This window comes from Aethina tumida, chromosome 3 (genome assembly GCF_024364675.1).
Source record: "Aethina tumida isolate Nest 87 chromosome 3, icAetTumi1.1, whole genome shotgun sequence".
Taxonomy (NCBI): Eukaryota; Metazoa; Arthropoda; class Insecta; order Coleoptera; family Nitidulidae; genus Aethina; species Aethina tumida.
The window spans coordinates 36,494,658-36,519,245 of NC_065437.1; the positions used below are offsets into that span (position 1 = coordinate 36,494,658).

Sequence of the window (24,588 nt, forward strand, 5' to 3'; positions counted from 1 at the left end):
GTAACTGTATACCGAGCAAAATTTACATACTGATCGTTCATCAGTCCTCGCTTCCTAGTTAGCACGTCAGTTATTGGTCTTTTTGCCATCTCGGTTTAAGATTTCATATCGGACTTTTTTGTCCTTTTCAACTGGAATGTATCACACAAAAATGCAAATTCACCGCTACTTCGTAGGAAGTCGTACATTTTTGGGTTCTTCATTAACGTGAACGATGACATTGCTAGTGACCCACAGTCACGGGAAACGGAACCCACTTGGGCCATTATTAATTTCCGGGCAAACAAAAACATTTTGAAACGAAACGTTACCGAATGAATTTATTGCTAAGATAGATCTTGACAAAATCATAGTTACGGTAACGATTAACTGGAATCGTGACTACATAAAATCTAATGGTGACGGTGTACTGATTCGACCAGGCCCAATTTCTTAAGCCCAAAGGTATTTATTTTAGTCAATTTTTAGTGTGTTCAAAAATTTTAAGAGGCACGACAATCAGCCAACGCTGATGTGGCGCTTAAATGTTTTCTGATACTCAAATGTGAAAGCGGCTTTGTTATTCTTATGGTTAGTTACTTAAATAAAAAAGGGTTAATAAAATATTTTTAATTAAATCACTGAAATAAAGAGAGCGTTTGTGAGAGGAGCTCTTTTAAATTGGTCATCTAATTTAATTAATTATAGTCAATTGTTTCTTTATACAAAGGACATGGAAATCTTACTATCATCTGTTAAATTAAGTACTTACTACCAATAACAACAATAAATTTTCGGATTGATTCATCACAACCGTAACAAATTGAAGTAGTAATTGAAGTAGTAGTTATATTTGTGAAGACTAAACAATTTGATCAATAATACGCATTAAAATGTACATTTTACGAAGGGAACATTATCATAATATTTCGTTATTATAACGTGCTTCAAAACAATACATAAATTGCCGAAATATCTGCAAGGTACAAATTATATCTAAGAAGAAAGAAACACTTTAGGTCACTGGAAATGCATAATATGCAAATCATCTGACAGTTTGCCGTATAATTTAAATAGTACACGGTCCACTGGTTTGTTAAATTGTAAGTGAACTACATTAGTAGTTTGACTATGACTACGTACGTAGTCGTAGAACGGTTAGGTATGTACGAAGAGAAATTTCTATTAGAGCCGCACAAGAACCTTGTAACTATGCTATCGTAATCATAAAGGTGAACTTTGTAGGTTTTGCGGGCTAGAAAATGAATAAATAAATCGTTCGCGTTATAAATCATTGCGGCGAAATGAATACATTTCAAATAGGAAGTCGTTAAATAAATTGAACCGCCATTAATAAATGTAATTTTATTTTTCACGAGGGCTTGATAATCGAATTATCAACGATCAATGATCAACGATCAACGTAGTAGTTGCTTTGATGACTGGTGACTATAAAAAATAATTATAAGAATATATTATTTCACAAAATAGTTTAATGTTTTAACTCGTAAAACTGGTAATCAACAACGATTTGTGATAAATATATTTAAGATGTCTGTCTATTAAGTATGCTCCACAGTTGTAGTTATTAATAAATCAAACAATTGTTAATTGTAATTAAGAATGAATATTAAACGGATACATTTGATGTCAATTATCAGCAATATATTAAATAATTTTATTTATTTATTTTTTTCTACCAAAGAATTATTTGCTATAAATGACACCACAATAGATAAATTGGGTATAATATAAAGAATGATATGAAAATAGTCAAAAGTTGTTGTTGCTCACAGTTACAGTTATTAATTAATAAAACAATTATAATAATTCAGATATGTATAAAAAAACCCATTAGGCTTCATTGTAAACACTAATGTTTAGCATTAAAATTGAATAATTTTAAATATTTTTGTTCACTTAAATTATATGCTACAATCAAGTGAAATAGTATCAATTAATGATTTAAATCAAATAATAATGGTTAAATAGAGTTTAGATAAAAAATGATTGGTATTAGTAATTAATAAAACCATTATTAACTAAGATATCAACTTAAGCATGTATTATAATAAGTAAGACTTAATGACAAGTAATTTTGAACATGTTCGTTCATTTATTGTTACAATTAAATGTGGCAGGACCAACAAATGACATCTGTAATTTAATATAAAAACAGCAATAGTTAAATCAAGTTTACATAAAAATCATTGACTTATATTCGTTTCAGATAATAATAATAATAATAATAATTTAAAAAATAGATCATTTAAATTATTTGCTACACTTTAATATATCACCATCGAATGATGTCTATAGTTCACATATATCAAATAGTAAATCAGTGATTCTAGGTAATAATAAAATATTTTATCTTGTAAAACTAGTAATCAAAAATAGAAATGAACACAATTGAGATACCTAATGATAGTAGCCCAAGTGCAATTATAATAATTGTAATTACGAAGAAAATCTGTATGCTTGAAGGATACTTTAGGGTTCATTTGAATTAATATGTTTAATTAATTGTTCAGTAAAAATCATATTTGAAACAATTTAAAGTAATAGCATCAATTATTGATATATGTTATTATTATTTGTATTTGCGAACGAATTCTTACGAGAAACTCATTATAAAATATTTTTCACGTTTTTCCCCAAGTGGTTTTGTTTATTGGAATTGCAGCGGCTTTAAAGTGAAGCCGACGTGAATGTTGATTTATAATTGATTCGTAATGCAATTCGATCCAATAAATTTGTGGTACCATTATCCTGCGATGCGATTCACATTCGAATATTTCCTTTATCTTTTAAACTTGATTTTTAAATATCTTACATTTAAATTTTTATAGGTTGCCACGTTGAACGTGAGATCGTATCCCACGCAACGTTTTACTTTTTAATTTGCATCAAATTAGAATGCTCCGCATCCTGTAGGCATTCTCATAATTCAAATGAACTTTGTTGATAGTGTGAAACAAAATTATTTCTATCTTCCGCCTATATTGTTATCACGATTTTTTTTTTTTTTTTAATAAAACGACATTTACTACGCTTATTTAATTCATTAATTTAATTATGCGATCCCGTCTGTATTTTAATTCATTAATAATATTTAATAACGTGATAAATACAAGGTTAAGAAAATTGTGTCAAAAGCTCATCAAGACGTGCTCCAAAACAAATTTCAAAATATGTAAACAAACAACGGCGTTGGTGAAGTGAAAACCTCTTTATCTTAATTGAATTAATACCGAAACTGGAGAAAAAATCGATCCAGTTAAATTAGCCAAGGTTGGCTCGTAACGAGCTTTTTCCACATTAATCTTTCAAATGCGGAGTCGGTTAAACAAATAGACATAAAAACGAAAAGCCGACAGTAACTAGTTCAGTTTTGATATTCACTCACCAACACGTGAATGTTGAAAAACGCAAAGACAGCAAAACTCATCAAACTGATAAACCGGGAAAAGTGATTAAATATTAAACGGTTGCTTTTCTGACCTCGATCCATGCTATTCCGATTCGTAGCGAATTCCTTCTGCAATGCACTGTTAATGCAATGTTAATTGGTTGCATGTCTTAATTGTTGTACAATTTTTAGCGCTTTCATGATTTATTGAATTCCATTCGTGGATTGTTTTCAATAAGCGAAATACCAGCTTTGGTAAATTGTAACAGTTTTGGTTCTCATTGAAGATTAAACCGGTTTAAAATTGATTGCGGGTTTTGAGATGTACACTGCAATTGTTACTAACAATAATAAATAAAACATTATGTTATTTTATAGCGGCGGTTATTATGTAGATTATGTTTAGATTAGTTAGTCCTATCTGACAAAGCGTGTGGATCTTTATCCACATTGTAAACAGTGTCCGTGGAGATTTTTGCTAGCGGAAACAATAACAGCAATTTAACGAATAAGAGTTATTTGTGGAGCATGCAATCGTGGCATTAAGGATGAAAAAAATGTTGCCCATACCAAATGCCTATAATACACCTGAGAAAACCTCGACTTGAATTTACAGATGAAAGGCTTTGGGACGATAAGAATATCGAATCGGACTCATATTTTCAGGAAATGTTGGTCCTCATAGGATACTTCGATGAGCCCTTTCTGAGGCTGGCCTTTATTTTACTTTTAATTTTAACTCATTAATTATATTTGTTTTGAAAGAGACGTGAATGACCGAGTAATGCAAAACTAAATACAAAATCCCTAAAAGTAAGTGTCGTCTTACTCTTAACACTAACACAAACTAAGATTTTCAGTGTTTCATTCACGAGTTGAAGTTAAAAGTTCGTCGTCACTTTAGTTATGAGCTGAAATTAAGAGAATACAGTTTAACGACCATTTTAATCATGGACTAAGTTAATATTTATTCCGATACTGCTGCCTGCGCACATAATATAGGTGCTATGTTAGCTTTAGAAAAAATTGATATGTGCTTTCATCTATAAAATGATAAAATATTATTAAACTTTTGCCTTGTCTGGGAAAAGTGGTTATCGACGTATGAGAAGTTCAGGAAGGCCAAGAACGCGATACCATAAGATCAAAATTACCCGACTGGAATACCATCATTACGGGAGAAATTGATTACCATTAGATCAATGCCTCGGTTATTGATTGAAAAAGATAATACCTACTGATCAATATATTCAATATTTTTCTGTATTACCTCAAACTGACTGAAAAATGTTAGAATAAGATATTGGTCAAAGCAGACGCTCTTATAAAATAAATTAGGTTTTGGAAATCTTGCTAATTCTTCATCCTCATCTAATAAGCTGAAAAGATACTTTCCCAATATTGATAATACTGAAAATTCATACGAATGTATGAGATGATGATTGAACATGTCCACAAATCAAACTCTTCAAGCTGGCTTTATAAAAATATTATTATTTTTTAAGTAGTAAGGCAAAGAAAATATTTGAATATTTAACTAAAACGGTGAACTGTCAATATTATAATAACATTATTGTATAAAAAATGTTCATTGAGATTTATAAGAAAATTTTCATTATCATGTGACTAATAAATGTTGGGATTGTTTTGCTTAAACAAAATAGACGTGTGTCTAAAAAAGTTATAAAAATGTCGCGCATTTTTACGATGTTTACAACAAGTGACTGTTACGCTTATAAAATGTGAAGCACCGTAACACATTACGCAGTGTCAAGCTACTAAAAATTAATTAATCTCTCTTTCAATATTATATTTAAATAATCTAAATAACTTACTACGCGCTTTGAACACTTTTTCGTGCAATTATTTATGATGATTTCGTTCTAGAATATATTATAATCACTTCAGTGTAGTGTAAGATTAATGGTGAACATCGACTAGCTACCACTCAAATTAGTTTACGTATATACTACGTACGCAAAGATAAAAATAAAATCTAGTGAAACCATAAATTTGTGTGTTGCTTGTGGTAATTAAATAAGTTACGTTCGTTTCATTAGCACACATTTTCTACGATAAATCATAGAATATTTTTAAACCGGACCAAAAATTAACGTAGCACAGAAAATCCGGACAGGTGATTAAAAACGTGTTTAATAAACATTGAGACCTGTACATTTGGCGAGTTGACATGAACAAAAGCCACCCCAGAATATGTTTTCAGGATGTCTAAATGGCACGTTACGAATGACGGCAATTTATTTTTGGAACTCATGTCTGCATAGCAGTTATGTTTTTATCTATGCATTAAATATACACTCGGATGTATATTAATATCTACACAGTCGCGTCTCGAGACAAGTGACTATACTTTTTGGCAATTACATTCGTGACGCATTCCGTAGTCCATGACCTCAGTTTTGGGACCCTCCTGAAAACTACCAACTAAAATAAGTTTTTAATAAATTAAATTTTAATTTGTCAAACAAACAAATAATTAAACAATTTTAATATGTATTTCAACAGATGTTTAACACTAACAAAATCTAACACATTCGTTAGTGCTTAATAAAAACTTTAATGCAGGAGGAAAGTGCCTAAAAGGAAACTGACGGTGGTGATGATCAAATTTGAAATTTGTTTGAAACTAGCTACTTATAACATTGCAGCATATGGGTGACGATTGTAAAAACGAATTGTTACAATTGATTGAACACTGAATTTGAAATAAAATTGAGAAAAATTGATTCAGTGTGTGATTCTATTTGCGACCAAATGTAAACACACGCATCATTTTAATTAATAAGAATAATGCGTCTATTGCCATTTTGCCGTTGTCTCGGTAAACCTATAAAAATACTTCTGTCAGGAATTTGAAAAATATCATTTATTTAATTTCAACGAATAATGTCCCAAACATGTTACATGGGTGAATGGTCGAGGACACTGACTGGCCATAGCAAGTTTAAACTGATTTTGATAACATGGAGCCGAACATTATCTTACTGCCTCTAATAAAGACTATCGCTCATAGTGTGCACATGTCGCTCTACATCAAACTCAAGTTGACGTCGTCCGACTCTTTTTCGCCCGTCATCAGAGAAGAAGAAATGATGTCATTCCACATTCCAATGTTGTTCTTTACACCACTGTAACATAATCGTTGTCTTCGATGCTCAGCGGTCAGAGGTATCATCAGCCAGGAAGTCCATAAGTCTTAGACGTCGATCTTGAATTTTATTCGCGGCTTGTTTTGTAAAGTGTATAAAGGATTATAAAGGATTATCAAATGTATGGACAAATGTGTCCCGCCTTTACTTCACTTTGCTAGTTAGTGGCCCTCACCTGCCGAAAGATTGCTTAGCAATGGATGCATATCTGTGATTTCTAAATGTAAGGATATAACGGGAAATGTGCAATGTGAAATGTGCAATGTGAAATGTGCAATGTGAAATGTGCAATGTGAAATGCGAAATATGAAATGTGAAATGTGAAATGTACAATGTGAAATGTGAAATGTGAAATGTGAAATATGAAATAATATGAAATATGACGGCCGACCCCTTTACACTTAGGTTGACCTTTTACATTGTTTCGTTCCTTGATTTTTGATGATTTTGACGCACAACCTTTGACGTCCAATAAGTGGAAATCGAGCACAAAGCAACAAAGTGAATAACATAAACAATATCGGATGACCATCAAAAATTGAAACAAAGCGAGCTTTATGAATTCACACGCACGTACACGCTAATTAAACAGGCATCGTTTTATGCAAACACTCGTAGGGAAATGGTAAAATGTAAAACCCCCGATGAGAAGTGAAAACGAAATATATAAATGCGTCGCCAGCCTTGTCTGAGGTCCCCGCCTCGTCACGCTACAAATAAAATCTACCCGGACCGTACGACGAATGCAGACTTGTATGGCAAATAAGAACAATGAAAACTGGTTGTGCGACGTTGTTGGCCTTGGTTGTAGATTGAAGGTGGTGTCCGGCCTACCGGCCCGGCCGGTACTTCGTATTTCGTATTTCGTCGACGACCTCCCGACAGAGACCAATTTTCGTTTTTCGTTTTCGTTTTCGTTTTCGTTTTCGTTTTCGTCCGTCCGCTTTTCTACGACCAAAACCGACGTTTTTTATCTGCGCTCGCTAAAAATCTATTTTTAAATTAATTTCGCGTTGAATGGACTATTAATGCATTATTATTTCTTCATTATTAAATGAGTAACAAAATTTTTAAATGTTTATCACTATTAGGTAAATTTAACATTTTATATTATTTAACAAAGATAACAACAAAAACAATTTATTATTATTCATATTCATCCTAATTGTTAATTTCAATATTGAAATAATTATTGTAATGTAAATAAAAAACAGATATTGCCACTTTAATTAGTTCTACAGTACTGGTAGAAAGTAGAGCAACTTTAAAATATATAAATTGCACCGCCCTGTATAAGCAAATCTAACATAATTTATACCGATTGTAAACACACAGTTAACTACAAATCAATCAAATCATTTCAAGAAGTTGTTACAATAATGACTACTTTTGGCTTTTAAAATTATTTTAAATAAATCATCTAACAAACGAGAATAATTTATTATTTTAATTTATAATATGAATATTCCAATAATCATGACTACTACTTAATTAAGTAATTTAAAAGCTAGGTGCACAATTTGTTTCGCGTTTCATTAAAAATTAATATTCATAATTTAATAACCACCCTCCTCTTTACGGCCCACAGACAATTTTGTAAATGAAACTATTATATGGGATTGATTATTAAAATTATGAACAAGTACAGTCTTTACTTTACTTTACCACGAAGGGTTGCCAACCCCTGATTTAAATTAGCAAAAATTTGACGTAGTTAACCATTAAATAAAATATACCGATGTTTTACGGTTAAAATTAAATTAAATATAATTTTTTTTAGAAAACTTTTTTAAAGACAAATATATATAATTAAAATGAAATATACACTTTAATAAATTATTTGAAATAATTTATTAAATAAATTATTTCAAATAATGTTTAAAATGGAGTTACATGTAACATAATTAAAATTAAATTAAATATACACTTTTTAGTAAATTACTTAAAATAGAAATGTGCCTCTATTGTTTTAAATTATTTATTACAATTTATTTAGCCACAGCGTCAATTTTAAAATCAAAAAAGTATTTTGTTTATATTTATAATATTTATAGTCAAGAATGTTGCAAGAGTAAAAATGTCATTCTTAATGCATTTTCAATAAAAAGATATTATTTTTTCATTAATTATTTAAATTATTAAAAATTTAAATTTCTTCCACAAATTCCATTATTTAGAATAACCATTAAAATAAGTATTCCAATAAATTATTGTGGCGTATAAAACAATTAAAATGAAATTAAATATAACAATTTAAGCTATTTGTTTAAAGTAGTTTTTTAATTTATATATATTATATAATTTGTAATTAATGTAATTTCTTAAAATACTTTTATTTAATCAGTATTAATTAATACATTATACAAATTATATATTAAAATAAAAGTTGATTACTGCAATAATTATTATAGTTTAACATAATAATTTTATATTCATTTTAATTTAAATTGTTGTTTAAATATTTAGTGTACTTTTATATAATTTAAATGATTAATTTAAAAGTGGATATGAATCTTTATTAAGAATAAGGTATTAATTCCATTTTTAGTTTTCTAATGTTCAAATTCAAAAATAAACAAATCTCTGCTGTTTTATAATTTCATTAATTTTCGATAGTACAAAATGGAATATTTAAAACAGCGAAGCAATTTTCGGAAACTGTAACATTAAATGACACTTTTCTTGTGCGAAGTTATCTCACACCTCTGCAACGCTTCACATCATTAAATATACATAAATTGTTGAATTTAATGAGGCCTTATGAATATTCCTTTTTCAACGAAGCCTGTGACCGTAACTTGTTTCATTTTACATCTACCTACGCAATTTTTCCTGAACTTGGTTGAAAAATTTCGCCGCCTCTAGGACGAAATGGACTTTTCTTTTTTATTTCAGCGTATTCGTCTCAACTAAGGAGCAATTTTATATGTTTGCCTTGTTTCCAAGTGTCCTTTAAGCCTCCGGCTCGATGTGCTCATCATCTGCTCTCATCGACTAAGCGTCTGCTAATTAAAAATATGCCGGGACTGAAATGTTTATTTGAATTTGAACCTATTTTTTCATAAACGTAAAAACGTAGACCTTTTAATTTTCCATGTAAAGATAAAATGGTCTATCTATTTAATTTAATTTCAACGTTTCTAGTTGTCGTTTAATATTAATAAGTATTTTTTTATCTCAGCGGAAAGAGTCAACCGAATAAGATTGCATTTTAATTTAAGTTTTATGAGCGAGTCCAGGATGCAATCGTTTTTCGTTTTCATTTCATATCTATCGACGCATTTTTCTCGATCCTCGATAAAATATTTCTTCAGTATGAAGATCAAGAAAGATATTTTCATTCAGTTTATGACTAGTCGGCACTTCTAAAACGCTTGTCTTCACTTCAATAATCTATTTATTAATATTAAATTGGAAAAATCGAAACTATTAAAATTGTCTGGTCTCAATGTTGAGTATTATTGTGTGGATTTACTTGTTTATTTACTGGTGATGTTTCTTTTCAGCTTTACTCTTTCAGAGCGAAGCAAGTTTGCTACGTTCCGTAACATGATTTTGCAATCGTTTTTAGTGCAACTAAATCGAAATGTGTCGCTGTAACAGCACTTGGCGTCCACCTATTAATAATTTATTTATTTCTTATTTAGATAATTCGAATGCAACGACACCCATAAAGTTTGCATAACGTGGGTCGTTCAAGAGACGGGCGCCATTACAAGGTAATTGGTTCAAACTTATCTGCGACAATGGAAAGCAATTAAGCGCACGATAATTTTGTCTGTGTGGTTTCCGTGGTGACCGATGAAAGTTGTACGAGAAAGTTTTCGATCATCGAATCCGAATTCGATTCGATTTTTGCAGATGTCGACTTTTACAGATGTCCACATTTTCTGCGTCTGCGAAAAAGGAACCTCATTTCTAAGTCTAACAATCTAATTAGGGGCAATGGGAACTAACTATTGGTAATGATTAATAATTAACTGCAACACTACTTATTACGAACGTCATAATTGGTAATTAATGCTAAGGTGCAACCGACCACCATTCAAAACAAACAAAAGTTTCCGTGCGTAATTTGTAATTCTAATCAAACAGCTAATTTATTTGAATAACATCAAAACATTTGTCAAAGCAGCACATTAATCGAAGGAACAATCGAATTTTCGGCTTCGCTGAATACAAATCGGTCTTCACGTAAAGTCGAAAAGTGAAAATTGTTTACAAATTCCAGACACAACCAGCCTTGGTATAATATGTGGGTCAGTCCTATTTTAATCATTATTTATCTGATTTTGGCGTAGCGGTTACGTGACATCATGTTTTGCGATTTTAATTGAATTATTTGTACTTAATGTGATTAAAATAGATCGGTTGCACCGCAATCCCGGGACCAATCACGTGAATTCGCACCAACGAAATTGTTAACAGGATTCCATTATAAGGGTGGGTCGTAAATCTATATGTCTGACACTTCGGTTTACTAAAGGGAAATTGACAATTATAACGATGTACTATCTGAAATCTTCCCCAACTTATTTACACCTTCAACGTTCTAGAATGTCTCAGATTAATTATCTGTTCCTTAAGTTGAGTTGTCATTTTCGAAACATCGCATTATAATTTAATTTGATGGTTCGGTCCGGAAGGCGCATTAAAGAAATTCATTGGAGGATAATTTCAGCTGGGACACACGATTTGCGTAAGATCTGTTTAATCGAAGTGTGCAACTCAATCTGATGTTGTGTCCGAGCCTTAAATATGGATGGATAAACAATGGCTCTAATTTAATGATCGATTAATGGACCGTGAAAATTAAGTAGGTAAATTACACACCGACATAAAGAACTATTAAGTGGTCAGAGGAATTAATTTATTAGTAAGCAACTGATATAAATCGTTTAAATTATAATTTCAGACCATGAAAAATCAAGTATGCAAATTGCGTTGTAATTATGCGACATAGGATCAATTGCCTGATATTTTTCTCTCCATTTTTGGATTCTTGTATGCATAAATATAAACCGATATTCACAATAATTTTCTTTATACTGTCTAAATTAATTTTATTTATGGACAAAATATGTTGACAAGGTGAAGAAAATACTTCCAGTGCTCAATAATACACCGTTCGAGGTTATCGAAAAGCAGCTAACCAAAATGGCTAATGTTTCCGTGTTTTTGACCTCCAGATCTTCAACAATATTAACAAACGACTTACAGTATTGTCAGAAAGTAGATATTAATTGCTGCCACCCTATATATGCAATTCTAATATAATTTATACCAATTATGAACACATCAGTGAATATTTGTTGTATTAGTAATAATTCTGTTAGCTACAAATCAAAAAACTGACTATTCGGCTGGCAAAAAGTGGAGCAAAAATCATTTTTAGTTTTACAGTATACACGAAAGTAAACTGAGTTAATATAAAGCCTCGTGGAAAGAAATTATCTTCCGAGTTAAAATCACGGATTGTATCGTTCTTTTTTGTCCGATGAGGGGTCGGTAATGGAATAGAGGGCATCATGGATTGTTTTATGTGTAAAGAAATATTGAAGAACAACATGGTACCGTATTCAGATAAAAATATGTCACTAAAACTTTATTTTCAACAAGATAATGACCCGAAGCACACTGCAAAATATTTGAAGCAGTGGCTTTCAAAGGAACAAATTAAACTTCATTGAAAACTTATAGGAGATAGTGAACAATAAAATAAGACACTTTCCATTTGGAAAAGGTGTTTGGAAGTTATTCATAATAGTGGGAATTTTACAATATATTAGTGTAGAATTATTTCTAATTTATTTAAATTAAAATACTAATTACTAATTAAACTCTTTATTTTTTTTATTGTTTAACTGTGCAAATTTAGAAGAAATGAGGAAACTTGATTGTCGTATAATTCCTTCTGGCTGGTATTCGAGACGATTTTCAAATAATAAGAATTTATACGGAATCTAATAAATTGCAATTTGAAACACAGATAAAAGGGCTTTTAAATTGAGTCCACGTGCTTAACTATGTCTTCCTTTTGTAATTCTCTACTTAATTGAGTTATCGTTCTGCTAGGGTATTTGTGAGGTTTCATAAAGTATTCATAAATTTATGGTGGGCGGTTACTTAAGACACGACGAATTTAAATTAGGTCCAGCAAAGATTCAAATATTCATATCTGGTCGCTGATTTAGTTTGCCAAATTTAGTAACGTTTGGACGAAGGTTTTTCCACTGTTCTAGTAAATAAACTACGACGTTTTTAAAACAGTTGTATCAAGTATTTGGTTCTTAGCAGACTGGAACAAGACAATATCAAGAGGAGATACATTAAGGCTGATGTGATACTGCATCATTAAAATCAATCAAAACCATCCAAATAAACGAATAAGCACAGTGTTAGCACACACTCACATCACATATGTGAGACCCACCGTTTCCAGAATATTACCTACCCCAACAACGGTTTTACGGATCGTTCTGTTTGTGTTGCTTAAACATAATCGACAAAGAAAACTAATAAAACAGCTTGAATAGTTCGAAAACCGCACTCCTGTACGAGTAATTAATGTTTTGTTTGTGTTTCGATGTACTCACCGTAAGACATTACATTCCTTCGCAACCCGAGCTGTTGATCTCGCAGATACACATCTGGTTTTCATTAATTTCGGAAGCGTGCGTCGTAAATTATTTTTCTGGCTTCGTGGAAAACCTGATATTTGTGTGAGGGGTGAAAAATGTCGCCGTTTCCGAATGATCAAAACATGAAATTGTATTTGTTATGTTATAAGTGAATGATTAAACTTCGCCGGCTTATGTTGATTAATATATAAACAGTTTTTGCATGTTAACACAAGTAGTAGGAAGTGCAAATTACTATGCCATTCTATAGCTATTTTACCATGGTTAATGAGAAGCATGCAAATAATAAAATTATTGCTCCAATTTACAAAATAAAATCTGGCCTGTTAAAAATAGAAAAATATGTATGTAGCAAGAGTTATAAATACAGACCAAATCATTATTACTCACTAATTGAATACGATGCCTCCATGAAATTAGTTTGGTGCTATTTATAATAGCAATGTAGTTTTGGTTGGGACTTTTTATATTTTTAATAGATTTTAAACTTACCCAAAAACAAATAAGTAAGTAAATGTTAGTTATTACATACTGTTTTCAATTAATTATATATTTTCATTGGTACTTTATTTAATAATGAAGAAATTAATTAAAACTCGTATTAAGTAATGTAAGTAGTTGAATTTGAGCTTAAAATGTACGTTGTAATATTCAATTTTAATCATAAATGATGACAAAAGTAGGTCAAAAATAGTCTTCATATGCTTAATACTTACTATACTAATATTTTTTAAGGAAATATTCAATATTCATTATATTATATTAATAAAAAATTAACCAGATCAAGGACATGAATAAAATAATATAATAATATATTATATGGAAATATAGAAATATTTCTTTCTAAATAGTTGTTGGCAAACTTTTACATTTGCATTATATTTTTTATTGGTACTTTGTGCTATTAAAATATAAACTCATGTTTAAATGTTATGTTAAAACGCGTCATCAGTAACTGTCTCAATTTTTATAATTCTGTACGACCTTTATAACAACTCTTCAACTCTTCCACTCATCAGGACCACACGCGATTTCAAAAATCATCACAGTCCAACTCTATTTCCATCTTCCGTCCAGTGAACATGAGAACTTGTCCATTTCAGTCTTTGTTGGTTGTGGTTGTGGGCAAACAAGTGCCAGAATGGTCTTAGTGAAGGAAAACCAACATTTGCCAAGCGCCTCCTTTCCATAACTACAGTGATACAAAGTACAAGCTCCTATAAGGATGCTGTAGGGTTGATAATGTGTACCAGCATAAAATAACACTGTACAATATTGATTGAACATTGAACCTTTCGATCTGATTGCTTCAAACATTTCAATTGCTCTAATCCTTTCATCTGGTGTTAGTTTACGTTTATGCATTATTATTCGATATTCTTCGGCAGATACCCGTGCTAATACTACTGTAACACAATATTTTATGTAGAACTTTATGAATATTAATAAAATAATCACTGCATGTATACCTAAACAATAAAATACAACTAAAGTGGAACGGACCCACTTTAATTCACAAAAGTTTATATTTTATTATTCGTAGTAAATAAAGAAATAATAATCAATAAATATATATAAAATGCAATTGGCTGTTACATATTTTCTATTAATTATATACATTTATTGGTACTTTATTTTTATAATTAATAATGTTTTTATAATAATATTATAAAATATTAAATAATATAATACACTTGCATAATATTTCTAAATGTTATTGCACTTTCAAGTACTGATCAACAACTTTAACAGTTGAGTGATCATTACTTTTATGCAAAAAACATCTAAGAAGTTTTTAATTAAATTTTGATTTTATTCTATAAATATGCCTAAAAAAAGTGTGTGATACTAATAATTTTTATAAGCATTCTATAGTTTAACTATAAAATGTAAGAATACATCTGATTGTGAGTCATATTCAGTTTTAATTACACTTCGGAAAAGTTTAATAAATTATATACTTTTTTACTTGACATGTAGATTTTGAATTGAAATTCTCGCTACGCCAATCGAAAACTGTTTGATGCGACTGAATTTTGAGAGAGACATCAATGCACCACAGAGACAGTAAAAGTTTGCATTTTTGCTTCGTAATCCATACGATCATTTTCCATATAATCAAAATCCATATGATCATTTTCCATAGGATCAAATTCCATACGATCATTTTCCATACGATCAAAATCCGTACGATCATTTTCCATATGATCAAATTCCATACCATCAAAATTCATACGATCATTTTCCATACGATTAAATTCCATACAATTAAAATCTATAGGATTAAAATACATACGATTAAATTCATACCGATTAAATTACATAGTTTCACTTTAATAACTTTATGGATTTTTATTTTTTTACTAATACTAATTTCCTGAAAAATCATTAAAAAAGTAAAAATAAATAATTCTTTTTAATTTAAATTAATTTTATGATTAACCAGCTGTATCCGCGACTTTGTCCGGGAGGCGCCCTACGTAACGTTCCTGTGGTGGGCAGTACTTGGACATTGCAACATTACTTTATTTTTCTAAAATAAAAGTAGCCTGAGTTACACTTGAGACCAGGAGGAAATTGGCTTCAGTATTCAATAATGTCCACATGACGATGGACAATAACTAAATTCATTTAATTTGATTACTTATAAATAATAATTACTGCAAGACACATTATATTGATATTTATAATCACAGTAAAGTAAAGTTGCATATTTTTTGAACAAATACTATATGATCTTTGGTATGATTATACCAAATATGTAATTATATCGCATTTGTTAATTTTATACTACATGTTTATAATTATTTTCTTATCATACACAATAAAGGTTTCTAATTATTCTAATTGATCATTTGGCCATTTCTTTGTACTTTTATAAACTCTAATGATACCCCGGTTGGTATCATTACAACATATTTTGAAATAAATTTAATTCAAAAATATAATGCTTAAAATTACTACTGTTAATAGGTAATATACAATTTATAAAATTGTGAATTTTATTTGAGTGAACGACTCTAAAGTGTTATTAAAGATCCTCACAGTAGTCACTTAATGCACATAGTTTACTTTGAAAAGAATAGAAACAGGAAGTCAATAATACATTTTTATAATGTTTAGTTCTTTCACGTAAGTCAGACACATACATTTATTTGCATATAACTTATGAATTAATAACGTGAACAATACACATGATAAATTGATTACTTTCAGTCAAACGTGTTTTCATTACTATAACTTTATAAAAAGTAGTCCAATTTACTAAATTATCGTTTATTTTTTTAGGTATGTTTGTCATCTTCCTAGACCATTAACCCTTGGTGGTGAGTTGCGCAACAAACTTGGGCGTCGTGCACGTCAAACATATCACAAAATTAATATTAATAATTTCCAAGGTCCCCAACTAATGACACAAAATCAATTGGCGTGTCTCATCAGCTATTTATACGACGGTAGGTGCCAAAAGACACCGACAAACAACTGTCCCGTCAACGACGTTGAACATAAAAATGTCATTTCAAAATGTCTTCTATCAAAAAGCATACAGCATATTAGTTTGGTAGCAGTTTTATTTTAATGTCGATCCCAATTATTTATAGATACTTTATAAATAATTTTTCATTCTAAATTTATGGTGGTCATTTTTCCGACTAGCGCAAAAATTCATAGCGTAAGCTATTTTCGACCCCGCATTATGTCATCATAAAATGCAACCTCCTAAGGAACCGTATAAATCGTGTACGAAATTTATTCACCGAGCATATTGCCAAGTAAATTACCCTCCACGAAAATGTTCACCGAATAAAGTAATGTAACATGGAAGTTTTTACTGAAAAGGAACAACAAGTGGGGCGAGACACTGACAAATAATTCGAGTTTAATCTAATAAATGCAGTTGCCAGTGACACACTATTCACAACACTCGATGTGATTTTCATCAAACTTTACCGACTAGTTTCTGAAATTTGAAATTTTAAAGTAATATTTAATAACATTTTTAAGTGATTTCGTTTACTTTTACCCTTTAATTTAAGCTGCTCTAGAGTTGTTTGAATGTTTCCGCAAGAAGATCAGTGTCTCTATATATAGCAAACTTAACTTAAAAGTAAATTTAAATTGCAGTTTAATGAGAAGAAAAAACAATTAATCAGTTGTTATTAATTTTTCTCTCTTTGCTATGTGATCTTTTACCTTCAAACGCCCTCAAGTGCACATTTGTAATAACAATAATCATTATATCTATGATAAAGTACCAACTCCTATACACACATAAATGCATACACACATCTATCAACATAATGGAATTTGTCAACGGTTTCCCCGTCTTTTTTGTGCCAACGTCGCCCGACTTCACGACGTCTTGTTTGGTCGTCGCTTTTTGCCGCCGTGACTCACTCGATCCTGTGCAAGTAATCTCGCGGTCCTTAAGATAATCCGCCTCGGCCGTGTACACACAAATTACACCCGTAAGAGAATGTTTTATCTCCGGATCTTGGCACGTCACAAAGGGGGACCATGGGACACCGGTAGTCATCGGCCGTTGTCTTCCTTTTAACGGTGGTTTTCTATTTAAAAAGTGTGATACTCACTTTTTAAATTGAAAACCAGAAATGGGACATGAATGAGGATTTTTATTATCATATTTGACAATTGACGAAATTCAATGGAGAAGGATTAAGATTTATATAATTTTATAATATTATCATTTTGTTTATTTAAATATCTTCAACATTATTATAATAAATTATCAGTCTCAAAACTCCCATCGTCGAACTAACTGAGAAATAGATAAGAGAAATGTAAAAGCTTTAGTGAGAGTTTGTAATGTAGATATGACAATATTCCTCGAATATATTGGCAGAAAGATGAGTAACTTTAAAAATATATAAATTCCTACCGCCCTGTATATGCAAAACATATCGGTAAATATTTCTTGTATCAAAAATAATTCATTTAGCTACAAATCAAAAAAAAAATAAATAAATATTTGGCTGGCAAAAAGTAGAGCAACTTTTTACTAAATGTCACTAATCTCTACAAAATCCACAATAATTTTTAGTTTCATTGTATACGTCAAAATAAAATAAGTTAATTTAGTACCTCGAGGAAAGAAATTATTTTCAAAATTAAAATCACCGATTGTATCGTTCTTTCAATCCGATGGGAGAAAAATCAATATAGATCGATTGTAACGCGTGTTTTACAGTAATTTACAAGATTACAAGAAAAATCAATAGTTTTCAGGGTAAACAAATTTTATCCTTCTCCAAAAAAGATCCTTTCCTAAGTTGCAGCAAAATAAAGGGTTTACTTGAGACACAACTTGAAATTAATGTTTCTTCAAGAACTGTAAGAGATAGATTATTACAAGGGGGTCTTCATACGAGAAGGCCAGACTAAAAAAACACAACCATCAGAGAAGAACAGACGAGCTAGAGTTGAGTTTACCAGGTCCCTTTTACACTGAACATTAAATGATTGGAAACGAGCGATCTGGAATGATCAAAAAGTCTAATATAGTTAATAGTTATGGAATTTTATATGTAAGGCAAGCTATTCATGAAAAATTTAACCCAAAGTTTACCATACTCATTGTTAAACACGGCGACAAGTTGATAATGGTTTGGGTCTGCTTTTTGGGGTTTGGAAAAGGTCCTCTCCTTTGAATAGAGGATATCATGGATCATTTTATATATATATATTGAAGAACAATATAGTACCGTATTCAGATAAAAATATGCCACTAAAACTTTATTTTCAACAAGATAATGACCTGAAGCACACTTCAAAATATTTGAAGCAGAGTCTTTTAAAGGGAAAATTAATGTTATGAACTGACCATATCAATTTCTCGATCTAAATTCCATTGATAACTTATAGTGGGGGATAGTGAACAACAAAACAGAACATAAGGTATATTAATCATTAAGATTTATTCACGATTCTGCTAGAGTCCTGGTAAAATAAGGATCTAAATATTATTGATCATCTGTTGCTTTCCTTTTAAAAAAGTTGGTTGGAAGTTATTCATAATAATGGACAATTTTACAATATATTAATGTAGAATTATTTAAAATACTAATTACAAATTATTTGTAGTAATAAAACTTTAGATAGCATAAATTACTCTACTTTTTGCCACCTTAAAACAAATAATCATCATCAATAATAATAAAATTAAACTTTTTATTATTTTTGGGTTAACCACGTAATTGTTAAATTTATAAAGGGAAGTCAATTTTCAATATACATTTTTTTAATATAATAACCAGAACAAAAATTATTTGAATTTTAAAAAAGTTGCTCTACTTTCTGCCAATACTGTAGGTTTAGTTATTGTTGTTTTTAATATCAAGGTTGTTTTATCAGAGTTTTCGTATTTTTGTGATTTTTTAGACAAATATTGGAGAAAGTTTCATAATTATAAATCTTGATTCGAAGTATCAGTAAAACATATTTCCAATTCCTAATTTACTCCGAATTTATTAATTTTACTAAACTTTTAATCATTAGTCAGTTTAAATAAATTAATAAATCGACTCCCGTCCAATGGAGCTAAATGGCCAATATGTGTTCAAGTTTGAATACATGAATTTCGTGTACTTACATAAATACATACGTATTCAAATATTTCGTAAAATATTGACCGACCTTGATAATATTTTTCATGTGTGAATTTCAAAGAACTGTGTGAAGGATAAAAGCCATTTCTGTTCGAGTATGTGACTCACTTCCAATTATATTGAACACTATAAATGAATATAAATAGAATTATTTTTTATGGGTCATTAGTACACGACAGTATAAATATTTAATTAGATACATATCAAAATACGCTGTGGGTGTTTACGTAATAGTAACATAATAGTTGGAATCGGTACGGCCGGAGTACAATTTCGCTTAAGCGTAACTGAGTTTTCTAAGGTACCAACCACTATTAATATTCATTAATTAGATCTGTTGAAGCCTACACACAAGGTTCCTTTAATCTTTCTTAAACTGTCACTCGAGATAGTTTAAAATAAAATATGAATTGTCGGCAAAGAATTTTAGTATGTTAATCATGTGTATCATTCCATATAAAGTTAATGTCGGCTCGTTGAAAATTCGATATAGTTATTTATACACCAATAGTTATCGATTTAAATGATTAATAATTTAAAAACTAATGACATTCGCGAGAAATGAATGGTTGGGAGTAGCTAATAGGTAAACATGGTCGCAAGGTAAAGTTTGATGGTGTATAATCAAATTGTGACATATTTCAATTATATATCAATTACTAATGATAGATCGTGTTATTAAAACACGTTGTCTCAGGTATAAGCCAAAGAAAAAAATTGTAACACAAGATACTGTAAATATTTATTGGTCTTTATAATGTACGTGTTAAAGGATTTCCTAGGTTTATCATGTGGGATTACCCGTAAGATTTACGAGATCCATTACATCTCGGGAGTGAGATAACGGTCTTATTGAAGTAGAAGAAAATGGCCAATTTCGTCGATAAATATCGTTACAGCAAATGACTGTACAGTTAAAGACACTTTTAACAAGAGGACAGCTACAAAGCGATGGTTATTATTGAACGATCGAGTTCCTTATCGTCATAAAACAAATTACCGGTATTGCTTTACTAAATGTTTCCTGGTATTAGTCACTGATATAATTGACGAAAAATGTGTTATTTGCGCGAGTCTTGAGTACCAAGTGACGTCCACGCACTATCTAAACAGTGCTAATGGTCAGAGCAATGTTTTTAAGCATATGGCAACAGAGTAATAAAAAATCTTCAGTAACGTTTTAATAAACGCGAGTTTAATAGATGATTTTCAGTCGAGTCTATTGTGTGATTAGTAGCTAAAAAACATACAAGTCTAACAATAGAATTAATCGACGTACGGATAATGCTGTGAATAGACGCATATCCATTAACCGTTTTGTTAATGATGCTTCCGTAACACATTAAACTCTAATTTAGTGTTAATTAACGATAAATATCTAAAATTAATTATCATTTTCTAACCACAAACTTACAAATTAGTATATGCTATCATGTACAGTGTGACTCAGTCGTGGAATGAAATTGTTATTTTATTTAGCATATTCATAAAAACTAATTGATCGCAAAAAGTTAAACATATTGCCTTATTTTAAAACTAAATGATTATTTGCCGTCTCTGTTTCCTATTACAGCTTGTATCTTATCTGGCATACTCCTTATCAGGTCATCCAAATGATTTTGATTCAAAGCGTCCTATAATCCTGAAAGAGGTTGTCTTAATTCTCTGGCACTATGAGCACGTGGTTGAGTACAACCCTGGCTCACTGCAGTGTAGCGTTCTCGTCTAGAAATCGAAAATTTGGTTTCACATTACATCGATAATCTAATATCTATAGTTGTTTGTTGGAATTATTTTCTAACGATTCGCTAGCACGAGTGTCTAGCATCTCCTAATCATTCTTGAACGTGGTACCGATGTATACTTTCCTGCAAGAGCTGTAATGTTACATTTATATACCGTATCAAAAATGATGAACGTGTCTACTCGCATATTGAGACGGAACACCAATACCCCTTTGTAAACAAAAAGGAAAGATATACATGCAATTATGTGGGCGGGCCGAACTGACTGGAGGGGATCATTTGGTTTTGCTGCGTTTAGCATGCGGTTCGTCTCCGCAGACGTTGTTTTTAGTATATTTTATTTAATTTTTGGGATACATTGTTATTTTGAAAAAAGTAGTTTATTTTTAGAATACTTATTTTTGTTTTTGATATACCCTCAAAAAATATTTCATTTTACAGATTGAAAATTATACAAAGTTACGGAATTTAAATGGAGCATCCGAAGAACTCGAACTACATCCCTACGCATACGGAGAGTTACTAAATGCATTCGCAAAGATTAATTTACATTGTGCGCCGGCGCGCACCAGCACAGCGCATTGTCTCTGAGAGTAGGGATTCTTACTACCGGGCAAAACTTTTCTTTCTTTATCGTGCATCCATCTCTTACAACATCCAGACACGAAGAGCATTTTTCGTACGGTATGTGTGTGTGTACCACACATCCTTTTGGTTCATTCGGTTAGTGTTTTGATGACCCCTTGTTTTTGACTAAGATGATGATTAAATAGTTTATGCACATACCAATCGGCGTTTGTAGGTTTTCGGTATACTGTATGGTCTAAATGTTGAGCCACTTTTTTTACTAGGACATCCAATTCCATTGCGAATTTGAAGTTTTTCTTGTCCATGTTTCCATAACGATACCAAATAGTTTGTAATTGGAAATCTCAATCGCTTTTTGTTCAAACTTTTCCATAAAGAAATTGGCGAACACTGGACTAAGAGGTCTGTCTGCCTATTGCTAATCCTACAATCTGTTCGTAGAATTTGTTGTTCCAAACGAAATATGTTAGCTGTTCCCTCCATATTTCCATATTTCTGATACGTTTAAGAAATCATTGACATGAAAAAGTGACACTACGTCGAAACTGACCAGTCTATTTATCTTCTAGCTAGCGAAACGTAAATGTAGCGGCCACATCAACTTGTCTTGAGCCAGTCTAAAACATTTCTACAGCACGATGTCGGCCAGCTTCTGGTAAATGGCGTCTCCGCATTATCTGAAGAAAAGGATATAGAAATTAGATATTAAAGTTAAAATGATATAGACAATATATTAAAATAAAACTGAATATTTAAATATCGACTGAAATCCATGATGCGCATTTTTATCTCGTCTTTTGTCTATGGTTTTATTGTTTTCATTTTTACGATTTTGGTCGAAATATGTTAATGTGCTAACTATTTTCGAAATAATTTCATTTCTACATTGAACATACGTTAAAGGATATATTTAAAAATCCTTTGATTTCCTATTTAAAAAGTTAGTGATTCAGTTTTGTATCAAATCAAGTGCACGTGTGGTTTTAAGATGACGAAAATCAGACAATACACGTTGCCTTAACGTAATTTTCTGAGACAATCATTCCAAATCGAGTAATTACAATTACGTATGAGTTTCACCTGATTAATTTTAATGTGAAACAATCTGACCAAAATTTGTGGCCAGGAAATTAGGTCCTATTTAAGTCATCATCTCAATGAATAAATAATTTCACCCGCTTTGTCACGATAGACCCTCGTTCATGAATGAATAACAAACCCGAAGTTTCCACGTGCATAAAACCATCCCCGAATGACGTACCACGTACCTGAATTACTTGGATCATCAGTCGTTTCGCAGATGTTCAATTGCATTCAGCACCAGGTGCAACGGTGGCACACATCAAGGAGGACCAACCGTTCTTTATGTATTATTAGGTTTTGTGGTCCATGCCAAATCTTTAATGTACAACTGTACCATTTCATTGCGTCCGTAATTTTGGATTGTAAATAAGATAGATTTGACTCACCTTAATAAATGTAAGATTGTGCATTAACTTGATGCTCTATTATATCATATTATTCGTCGTGTGAGTTGAATTCAAATTTATTATATTTCACTGAAATGCTACTTAGAAACACGCACCTATTGTTAATGGTTTCTTAAGATTTATCACATTCAATGTGATCAATGCTTTCACATTTATAATTCATTAACAAGTCAGTGCCAAAATTTCCGCAAATTCCTGGTTCAATAACATTCCAAGTTCATAAATCAGAGACTGACATCTCGTTGACATGTTTAAAACACATTCTGCTTCATAATTATCCAAATACCAGTTCAAATGAACAAAGTGGAATTAAGCAGTTTGCTTTGTACAATACAACATTTGAGGAATTTTGCTTAACCACATATTTCAATAAATAAGCGCACAAACTCTCAGTTGTTTCCAAATGGAAATTATATATATATATTTTACAAAAAATAAATTATTTTTAGAAAAAAGGAAAATAATATAATAATGTGAAATACGAGATAAATTCATACAATATTGAAAATCGTGTTGGAATAAAATAATTCGTGTAAAAGAGATTCTTTTCTCTGTTTAAGTCGTGTTAAATGAAATTCGTGTAAAAAAAATCGTATAAAAAGAGAATTAGATGTACACGTACGTGTATCATATTTAAGATTTAAGTTCCTTTTTATTAAATATTTTTTTTCGAGTAGATGAGGCCGACGACCTCGCACTATATGTATGCTTCGGGTCATTATCTTGTTAAAAATAAAGTTTTAGTAACATATTTTTATCTGAATACGGTACCATATTATTCTAAATCCAGAAAAGCAGCCCCATACCATTGCCGCCCTGTCGCCGTGTTTAACAGTGAGTATGGTAAACTTTTCATGAATAGGTCGCCTCACATATAAAATCCCATCAGTACTAACCAGATTAAACTTGATTTTCACACTACATCGCTCGTTTCCAA

General features: G+C 30.8%; 1 protein-coding gene and 1 long non-coding RNA gene across 2 annotated transcripts in view; one reads left to right on the plus strand and one right to left on the minus strand.

Moving 5' to 3' along the window:
- Positions 1-24,588, plus strand: part of LOC109602491 (RNA-binding protein Musashi homolog 2) — a 66,191-nt gene that overhangs the window by 2,615 nt on the left and 38,988 nt on the right. The gene's annotated exons all lie outside the window — the stretch shown is intronic.
- LOC126264844 (uncharacterized) lies at positions 20,559-20,947 on the minus strand. Its single transcript, XR_007547459.1, has 2 exons — positions 20,829-20,947; positions 20,559-20,769 (listed from the first exon to the last, which is right to left on the minus strand). It is a non-coding gene; the product is annotated as an uncharacterized LOC126264844 (long non-coding RNA).